Genomic DNA, 10,699 nt, shown 5'->3' with positions numbered 1-10,699 from the left:
CAATGTGTTGCAGCAAACTCATTGTGCAATACGTAACTAAATAGGGCAAGAATTTCGGTGATTTGGCAAGCACACACTGGCAAACCCCAGCGACTGGGTTTAGGGGCAAGAAAAAAAATAATAAACAACAAAGCAGAGAAATTAGACTAGGTATTAAAGCCATGAGGTCCGCTTTACAGAGAGCTGAGAGAGATCTTGCCATACAAAATGCTTTCATAAGATTTTCATTGACCTGTTCTACATAATTATAACGGGTTATGGTGGCTTCCAAACCTACCCCTATCCATACAAACAAACTACCTGTCAGTTGCCAATACCCCTTTTGGGAGAAGTTGAGAGGGTAGTGGCAGCACAACTGCTGGTACTCTTGATTAACACCAATGTTCCTGACCCTTTTCAATCTGGGTTGAGGCCTGGTTTGGAGACCAAATCGGCTCTGGACTAATAACGTTCATTGGGAGGGAGTTGGAAGGGGGAGTTGATTCTCCCACACGGTGTCCTATTGTATCGGCTTTGAGAGCTGGAGTGAACAGGGCAATGTGGGTGGAGCAATAGGGTGACTGATTGCTTTCTGACCCTCTGGGCAGGGCACCACTTTGTCCCCAGTGCTATCCAATAGCTGTATGAAACTGCTGGGTTCACAGCTTTGGAACAGAGCGTCATCAGTATGCAGTTTACACAGCTCTATTCTCCGTAGCATCTGAAGCAAAAGGTGATGTGCAGATCCTGCACTAGTGCCTAAACTCAGTAATGAGCTGGACGACAGCCAATATGCTGAAGCTGAATCCCAGCAAGACAGAGACCTTGTGGGTGAGAGGTTCCCTGTTCCAGAAAATGGGTCAGTTGTCTTGTTTTGCATGAGGTTCAGGCCCTCTAAAAAAGCAAGTGTGTAGCTTGGAGGTACAGTGCTTAGAGACTTAAGGGTGACCTGCTGCCAGTCAATACTGAAAGAGTGTCATGTGAGTTTGTATAAAGCAGTTTCCAATACTCCTAACCAATGCCAGCTGTTGGGACATCTCCAGTTTTCTAGTAAACAGCATTGTGAAGACAAGGGACTGGTTCTGCTGCTCCACCACACTACTGAATCCGAGCTGAGCTATTATCGCAATAGTATGTTTCTTGGATTAGCAGCCTCTCTGGAGGAATGGCAGAGGTCGAAGATTTCTTGGGAAACTTGTGACATTCATGTCAAACTGGCAAGGAAGATTTGGGAAAACACAGTAAAAGGTTCAAGTGCACAGTAACTATCCTTGCAATGACACTGGAGTCTTCAAACTCCAGTCTTTAAATAAATTGAATTTTCAAAAGTACAGAAATACGAATACAACACCCCCCCCCCCAGAAATGAGAAAGCAAAAGGTAAAGCTACAAAGCAAAGTAAAAAAATATTTATGAATCTGATCTTTCTACAGGTTCGTAGTTTACTGCTTATGACATTTATTGTTTCAATTTCCAACAAACTGTCTAGGATAAGAAACTACTCTCAACTCCACAAAAAGCAGTAGAAAACATGCTTGCTTCATGTGACAGCCCTTGAGATATTTGAAGATGGTTATCATCTCTCCTCCCAGTCTCCTCCTTTTCCAGACTAAACATACTCAAATTCCTCAGTATCATGCTGGGAGTTTTCAAAACACCTATCAGCCGAGGTAAACTTGATAAATGAAACCATACTGAACAGAATGTTTTTGGGGAGCTTTGTACATAAGCAAGTGGACCCTTTGTGCCAGCTTCTCTGACATTCCTAAGAACTCCTGGATCCTCTGCTATTGCTTGAGGTTCTGGTGGCCCCAGAGGTGCAAGTATGTTTTAAAAATGCAAGAGATTTTTTTCTGGTTTGTAATGCCACCTATAGATAGCTTTTAGCATTGCTCCCCAGATCTGGGCAGATACAGAGAGTGTTGGTTAGGGATGGCTGAATATATCCATTTTGGTTTCTCATTTTTCCAATTTTAAGGTCAGTTCTCCACATTTCCACAGCAGTTTGCAATGTATTGGTTTTTTAAGCCCTCCTGAAAATGCATCAGTATTATACTCTGAATGTCTCCTCATATAAAGTTGTTAGGGAATTTCCCCTAGTATACACATTTTTACATAGCAATTTCCCCATATAGCACAAATATAGCAGACTTTAATATGCTGTTTTCATTAATATATGTAGTTATATGCACACTGTACCCTAGTATATGCATTTTTTTGTACACAGGTCTTGGCTGGAGAACTGCAAAATTGTGAATTTTGTGTTTCAGTTTGCACCTTATTCTGGAACACTTGCATCAGGGAAGCTAGTATTTAAATATAAACTGAATTTAATTTCTTTCCATCTGTAATGTTGCTGTGCCGTCCCAAAGCTTGTTCATTGAAGTGGCAACTTCAATAAATGTCTTTGTAGGCCCTTTCCCCAATACTGTTACATGCCCTGTCATTTCCCCATATCCATAGCTAACTTGGCCTCAATAACTTATATCAAAGTTCATTACCTTTAGTTCAAATTCAGTGAGGCCTCTCGTGGTTTGCTCTTCCACTTTTGGCTTCATTGTGAAGGAAGTAAAAAACATCAGTCTTTGAAGTGCCATAAATAAAGGGTCAGGTCCACACACTTTATAGACCTTTCTGGGTGCATAAATATCTCCCCCCTCATTTGCCACCTGTTGAGATGGGTATCTTGCCATTGCTTACAACTAGCTTTTATTTCCATAGCCTTCATTGCATTATCTTTTAAAAGCATGTCTTCCTTTGGAACAGGCTGGTGCTCATGCATGTTTATTCAGAAGGAAGTCCTACTGAGTTCTCTGGGATGTCTTAGAAGTGTGTATTTAAACTGCAACCCCAAATAGTTTTAAATCCAAGTAATTTGACTTAAGTGGGTAGAAAACTGAGCACATATTTTCTCAGTAAGATCTAATATTTTTTGAATGCAGCTGTGTAAACTCCTTCCTACTTACTGAGAAAACAAAGAATAATTTAAGAGGTCCAAGTTTAATATTTTGAAGATGCCCTGGTAATAATAAATGGGCCAAAGGATAGCATTTCATCACAAAGGACATCAAAGCCTTTGTTGCAGTAATCTGAAGTGAAGCTATCAAGAGGACCACCTAGAATGTGTAGCCTGGCTTTCTTCCTGGGCATCTCCCTCTCATAAGGGGACAGGTAAGGCTTTCTGGAAACCAGGTATTATGAGGAACAGTTGGCAGAGCTTGGTGTGTTTTAGCATGGCAGAGAATGGGCGATGCAATGACTGTCTTCCAGCATCTAAAGGGTGGTCATGTAGCTGGAGCAGACTTATTCTTGCTTGTCTCAGAGGACAAAATTAAACCCAATGAGTGGGAAATGCATGGAAGCAAATATAGGCAAATCATTAGTTCGAGTAGGAGCTGTTCAAAACCTGTAAGAAAGCAGATCTTATATTATCACTAGGAATCTGACATTTGAATCTATTAATCTGTCATGTGTTCAGTGCTTTACATGCAGTATCTAGCTGCGATCCTTACAACAATCCTGTAAGTCAGTATTACTATGCCCATAGTTCAGAGGCAGAGAGATACTGACTTGCCCAAGAGCACCTACCGAATTTGTGGCAGAGGCAAGGTTTGAGCGGAGGACGCCCTGATCCATAGCTCAGCCTCACTGCCACCATGCTAAACCTGCTCCTATCAGATTGGAAGGGCACCCAAGTGCCTCCCACATGTAGTGCAGAGGCATTTTTAATAACTGTTTTGAATGCACTAATAACAGGGATTGCCAGCCATTATGATGTTGAAAGCATTCCCACCCTTGATGTAGCCGGACTGGCAAGAAATGTCCCAGTGACCACATTTGGACTGATCTTGTTGCCAGTTGGCCCTGCTTCATGGACCTTCTTCATGACCCAATTGCATGTGAAATGTGGAGCGTAAGGGAAAGTCTTTTCACTCAATGATAAGTGAGCTTGCAGAACGAGTACGGTCATAGTACGTGACTTGTTGCTGGGATTTGTGGACCTCTTATCTTGCCTTGTTTGTGCTCAGCTGTTACTCCCTAGGTTTCTAAACTGCAGGGAAGGGCCACCTGGGGAGTAGGAGGGATGGGTGCAAGGAGATTGTTAGTGCCAGGATTTGGGGGTAACCTGCCATGGCAAGATAGATAGGTATTGCCCTCTCCCCATACTCCCCCAGGAGCAGGAGGCCATGTTTGCAAGCAATGGGTTGAGGAAGAAGCTTCTTGGCTATCTTAGAGATTCCTGCATTTGCAGGGGGTTGCACTAGATGAGCCTTGGAGTCCCTTCCAACTCTACAATTCTATGATGTAGGCCTGGGTGATATATCCAGATATGTGGGGGCAGACTGCGATGACAGCTTCACTCAGCAGTGTATCGCTGGTGAAACCATCACCAATCTTGACAAGCAGAGCCAGGCCAGGGAGCCCCATGTCTCCTGCGTGCGAGTGGCAGAGGACTCAGGGCTGGATTTGCTGGCCAGCAGCGCCTGGCCAAGGGGCCTTGGGGCTCGCTCAACTGGGGGCAGGAGCAGGCCCAGACAGGCATATGGGCCACTTGGCCTGGGCCTCCAATTCCAAAGGGGGCCTCGGTCAGCATGCATTCCCTATGTATTTTTTAAAAAGCACTATTGTATATCTATATTTTCCATTTTGTCTTTATATGCAGATACGGTTCAAGCCTTGAAATAAAATTATTTGTCAGCATAACTTTTGTGAAAATTATTTATATACTTACTTATTTATAAGACTTCAGTTATCCCCAGGGTAAAAAAAGGGGGGGCACATTATCTACCTGGCCCGGGCCCGGGCCTGGCTCTGCAAGCCCTGGGCAGGAGCCTTTCTGCCTGCCCCCCAGCTGAGCAGCAGGCTGGAGCCAGCTGTATTGGCCACAGGCGGTGAGGCGCTGCGGTAAAAATGCCTCAACTCGCAATATGAGAGCTGTGGCAATTTCACCCGGCATCTGGGCGGCTGGGGCCCATACAGCTTTTTTCAACAATATGGTATATCCAGGAACACGTCCAAGTGACTGACCTGTTGTTTCAGGGGTGTTCACTCCCACTGAAAACAGTCTGTCTCTGTACCTTCTAGCCTTGAGAACTCAGAGCACATTATACCTCTGTCCTCAAAGGATAAAGATTCAATTTATTGGTCAACAACCAGCCCTTCACCACTTCTAAGCACTGGTCCAGCACATGAATTGCCTCTCCCAATTAAGATAGAATGTGGGGGGGGGGGTACAATTTACACATAGGTGACACTTCATTCCAGCTTTCCTGATGAGAGCTCCTAGTGGATAGCAGACAGGTATTTAATTGATTGCCATTTCTACAAATGGATTCAAGTGCAGTGTCTACACTTCAAATGTCTTACCATATTAACCATTGTGGCTTCTCTAAAGGAAACATTGGAATTGTAGTGAAAGGCCTGGGATTTTTGTTTAATTTGATTTTTATTGTACTTCATGTGCATCCCTTTTCCTGAAATAATTTACAGGTTCCTAGGGCAGAAACCATGACTGTTGTACTGGTTCAGATTTACGGTTCATCCACACTTCTTCTTGTCCCGTGTCTAGAAAGCATGGGTCCGAATGGTTTTACCTTTGCCCCACCACTTTGCCCCAATTTAGCACTAAATTGGAACAACAATGCACAGAAAACCCAATTGCCATTTGTGTCAATTTAGTGCTAAACCACAGGTTCCCCCGGGGAGAAAGTGACAGAGCAAACAGAGGTGTGGATAAGCCCTCTGCTTAAATTTGTACTTAACATAATGGAATAACCACCCTGTTATAATGATGTTAAGAGTGCATAATTTCTGTGATCCAACTCCAGCATTGTAATTAGACCAGCCTTTCCTAATCTGGTGCCTTCCAGATGTTTTAGACTATAAATCCCATCATTCCTGACCATTAGTCATGTTTCCTGGGGCTGCAATCCAGCAGTATTTGCTGGATGTCAATACCAAGCTTTTAGCTGCTGTGGATACTGCATGTTTTATGGTTTTAATGCACTGACTTCTATGTAAATTGAATTACACTGTCTGTAAAGCACCCTGGAAGTTTTAATGAAGGGAGACATTTTTAAAAAGGTCTTAAATAAAACAGGTTCATTTGTTTTCATCAATGCACTTTGCTTTGTTTGTTTTGTTCTGAACGGTTTTTGGTTGCCACTATTTAACTCTAGCATTGCTGATCACTTTGTTTGGCACTGCATGCATGCTCAGTTCTCAGTCCAATTGGGAGCTGTGCAGACCTGGTTTCTGGTGCAGCAGTGGATGTACCCCCCTTTTTATATAATGACAAGATATTGTGCGACTGGCAGCAGATCAGGACAACTGTGAGCACTGTGCTCAGGATAAAACACATTTTGATAGAGCAGAATGCCCTTGGGATTATGTTAACCAACCTTTATAATGTACATTTTATCTTGAGGAGGTGGTTTTGTTGCAATAGGTAAATCCCAAGTGGATTTACAGCAAGACGGCCTAGCACAGTCATGTCTTATATTTTGTGGTATTAGCACTCTGCTAGGAGCTATTTCACAGAACAAAGCATCAAAAAGGGAAGTTAGTGTGACTTGTAGTCCCTCTTGTCATGTGACAGTCATTGTGTGCACTTTGTAAAGAGTAATATGTTCCTGAACCAAAAGCCTGAAGGACACCAGCAACCCACGCAGAACCCTCAAGACAACGGAAGGGCGCAGTTAATAAGATTCATCAGTGCAATTTACCAGAGTGCTGTAGCCTTGCTCTGAGGCACTGTGGATAACTGCACTAATGGTTGATTATATTTACTGGAGTACCAGAAAAGGGGTCCAGGGCAGTTAGTGGTGGACTATCAGCAGCTGTCTGAGGGATGGTGCCCTGCTGTCACCATATGAGATGCTGCTGCATATTATTCCTCCCACCAGAATAAAAGGGAGGTGTTCTTGAGATCAAGGAATCAGGGAGGCAGTCCTAGGGGAAAGTGTTGTAATGATGGACAGTGTCAATTGCTTATACTACTTGGGCAAATAAATATGTGGGCAAATAAATATGTGGGTCATAGCAAACAAAACATGTTGTTCTCAGTATCGTAATTGCCTAAGAATAATTGGGTCATGGAAGTGCCTAGAGGAGAATTAATCCTGAATAGTTCCCTGGCCCTGGATAAAGATATGAGGGTCGTTGAACCAAACAAGAATGATCACAGTGCTATTGAATTCAATGTACACACAAGAGGAAATTTTTCCAAGAAAGTGCAATACAGTGGTACCTCAGGTTACCTACGCTTCAGGTTACAGACTCCGCTAACCCAGAAATAGTGCTTCAGGTTAAGAACTTTGCTTCAGGATGAGAACAGAAATTGTGCTCTGGCCGCATGGTGGCAGCCCCCATTAGCTAAAGTGGTGCTTCATGTTAAGAACAGTTTCAGGTTAAGTATAGACCTCCGGAACGAATTAAGTACTTAACCCGAGGTACCACTGTAATACTGATTTCAAAACAGGAAACTTCTCAATAATACAAGGAGCTGAAAATGGGAGGCAACAGGCTGAAATCTCTCAAAGAAATTTGGAGTGTCGGGTTTGTTTGTTTTAAAACAGATTAACAAAAGTTTGGCTAGAATATCACAGCTCAGGAAAGGTACCAAGGTGATACTATAGTAGTTAACGAGAAGAGTCAGGGAAGCTATAAAAGGCAAGGAGTTTCCTTTAAAAACATCAAAGCCTTTCCCAAATGAGGTCTGCACACACACCGTACATTTAAAGCACATAGCTTTCTCCCAGAGAATCCTGGGAAGTTTAATTTATGCAGGGTGCTGAGAATTGTAGCTCTGTGAGGGGTAAACTACAGTGTGACGGGAAGTACATAGAGACAAAACCCATGAACTTCACATATAGTGATTAGTGTGGCTAGCAATGGTGGTGATTTCCTAGAAAAGAAAGAAGTCTTAGAAGTTGTGGTGGATTGCTCAAAGGAAATGTCAGTTCAGAGTATAGCAGTTATGAAGAAGGCAATTCCGTGCTGTGGATCATTAGGAAGTTTATCCTAGTGCTTATTTGAAATATGCTTCCTTGCAATTTCCAGCCATTGGTTCTTATCCTGCCCTGGAGCAATAGAGAGCAGGCCTTCCATCTTCCATATGACACTCCTTCAGACATTTGAAGATCACTACCATGTCCATCCGGGACGCGGGTGGCGCTGTGGGTTAAACCACAGAGCCTAGGACTTGCCGATCAGAAGGTCAGCGGTTTGAATCCCCATGATGGGGTGAGCTCCCGCTCCTCGGTCCCTGGTCCTGCCAACCTAGCAGTTCGAAAGCACGTCAAAGTGCAAGTAGATAAATAGGTACTGCTCCGGCGGGAAGGTAAATGGCGTTTCCATGCGCTGCTCTGGTTTCACCAGAAGTGGCTTAATCATGCTGGCCACATGACCCGGAAGCTGTACGCCGGCTCCCTCGGCCAATAAAGCGAGATGAGCGCCGCAACCCCAGAGTCGGTCACGACTGGATCTAATGGTCAGGGGTCCATTAGACCTCTTTACCTTTTTACCATGTCCATCCACAACATTTTCTTCTCCAAGCTAACAATACCTAGCTCTGTCCGTTTTCCTCAATGGGCTGCTGATTACATTTACAGTGAATCAAAAGTAGCTGTCGCAAGAATACCTTGTTTCTAATATTTTTGCCATTTCTGCCAGTTGAAACACAGCGTGGCTGTAAAGGAGTGACGCAATCTGTGAGATGAATGGTTGCCACATATAACCAAGGCCTTTTCTTTCTGAATAGCTGCCTTGGTCCAGTCAAGTGAAGATGATTGCACATCCAGAAGATTCTGAAGAAGCCTGACTAATTTCCATTGAGTCATTAGGGCAGGGCAAGGAACAAAGCTCTGATGCAAGTTTATTGTAGCTTTGAACAGTGCAATTCCCCCTCTCCCTTTTTAGCATCTTTTAAAGAAAACATTTCCAGTTGCCTTTTATCACATTAGCAAACTACTTTCTGTGACTACAGGTGAAACTGTAGGTGACAATAGCAGTTCAAGAGAAAAGCAAGAGTGATCCCTAATCTGGAGTTTATTGCACTTTGTAGTGTTTTGTAAATTAACATAAAATACCAGAAAGTTTATGTTCACCTTGTTGGTAGGAGTGACCCAGAAATTACAGGGAAAGCACAGCACAAGTGTAGCAGGCACAGGATCCAACCACAAATCTCTAGAACTCTGTGGAATTTTCTCAAAGCAACAATAGTACTTCTTCCTTTTACATTTTTAATCTCTACTCCCTTTGGAACAATTAGAAGGAACCACATGCCTGTTACTTTACTTCACCAATGGTGGAGCAAGGCAGAGGTGCTTATAAAAACATACAGTTTCAGCAAAACAATCCGATCTGGATTCATAATTGCACAGCAGCTGGCAGCAGCAGACTATGGCCACATTCACACCATACATTTAAAGCCCTATAATATGACTTTCAATGGTTCCCCCAAAGGACTCTGGGAGCTGTAGTTTGTTAAGAGTGCTGAGAATTGTTAGGAGACCCCTATTCTCCTCACAGAGCTTAACAATCAACCCCTCTTCACAGAAAACTCTCCTAAGAACTTTCAGCACCTTTAACAAGCTACAACTTCAAGAATTCGGGGGGGGGGGGGAGCAATGACTTTAAATGACTTTATCATAGTGCTTTAAATGTATCGTGTGAATGTGGCCTTGATTTATACAAAGTACCACACACAACTCATAATGATTGTGTGGGATTCACTGCCACAACAAACAGTGACTATTGGATTAAGCTTGTTGTTCAGGAGCAGGAATTGAACAGGGCTGCTGCCTCTATGCCTTGCTGGAGTACCCCAACCAGCAGTGGAGAACCTCTAGTTCACAAGCCTCAATAGGCCCAGCCCATGAGGCTGTTTATTTTATTTTATTATTTTATTTTTATTCCACCCTTCATCCAAAGATCTCAATGCAGTTCACAGCATTAAAAATACAAGATAAAAATAATAATACATAATTAAAACGAGAGCAAGAACAAAACAAACCAATAACCCCCCTCCCTTTGTTGTCTCCAAGGCATGCCTACCTGCATGGCAGGTAAAAACATGGGTCCCTGCTGAAAGCAGGATTGGCAGGCACCACCGATCAGCTGGTTGGTGGTAGCTGCAAGATCCTGTGCCTTTGCCCATGTGGGATGTTTGTCAGCATCCCAGACATTTCTTTCACTGTATTTCTCCATCACATGGTAGTTATTCAATTTCCTGTATGAAAATTCATGGGGCTGCTTCCCATTTTATAGGAAATCAGTGATGGGCCTAGAGATGGTTTGGGGAGTTTATTCTGATAAGACACTAGCCATCTTGAGCAGCAGCCCATGTGGGAGGTCACATGAGCTGTGTGCTGTCAGCTCTGCACATTTGTGCAAGATCAACACTCCTCACACTCATGCTCTTTTAGCATGTTTTAAAGGTGAACTGAAAGTTGCTTATTTGGTTGGTCTCTGTGTTGTTATTTTGTATCATTCATCACGGTGGGTCCTTAGAACAGGATAGAGGGTAGCCCACTCAGCTGCATTCATACTCTTCCACTTTCCCATGTTAAGTACTTGTACGCTTCTGACTTAAGACTGCTAAAACACCCTGATAGGGATAATCTCCTAGTAAACAGAAGAACTAACGTTGGATGGGAGAAGTACAGTAAAGAGTGTTTACAGTGAACAAATACCATGCAGATGGCTATAGGCTGAGAAT

General features: G+C 43.2%; 1 protein-coding gene and 1 long non-coding RNA gene across 2 annotated transcripts in view; one reads left to right on the top strand and one right to left on the bottom strand.

Annotated features, from left to right (window-relative positions):
• The window catches only part of LOC309349164, a 44,355-nt gene extending 33,943 nt beyond the window's left edge, over positions 1-10,412 (bottom strand). The window contains exon 1 of the long non-coding RNA XR_014159787.1: positions 10,036-10,412. This is a non-coding gene — a long non-coding RNA (uncharacterized lncRNA). The remainder of the gene's footprint in view (positions 1-10,035) is intronic.
• The window catches only part of LOC309349006 (myelin P2 protein-like), a 134,045-nt gene that overhangs the window by 29,704 nt on the left and 93,642 nt on the right, over positions 1-10,699 (top strand). The window lies entirely within an intron of this gene.

This window comes from Podarcis erhardii, assembly GCF_964252035.2.
Source record: "Podarcis erhardii genome assembly, chromosome: 8".
Classification (NCBI taxonomy): Eukaryota; Metazoa; Chordata; class Lepidosauria; order Squamata; family Lacertidae; genus Podarcis; species Podarcis erhardii.
The sequence above is the reverse complement of the archived record's forward strand: the minus strand, read 5'-3'. Positions and strand labels throughout refer to the sequence as shown.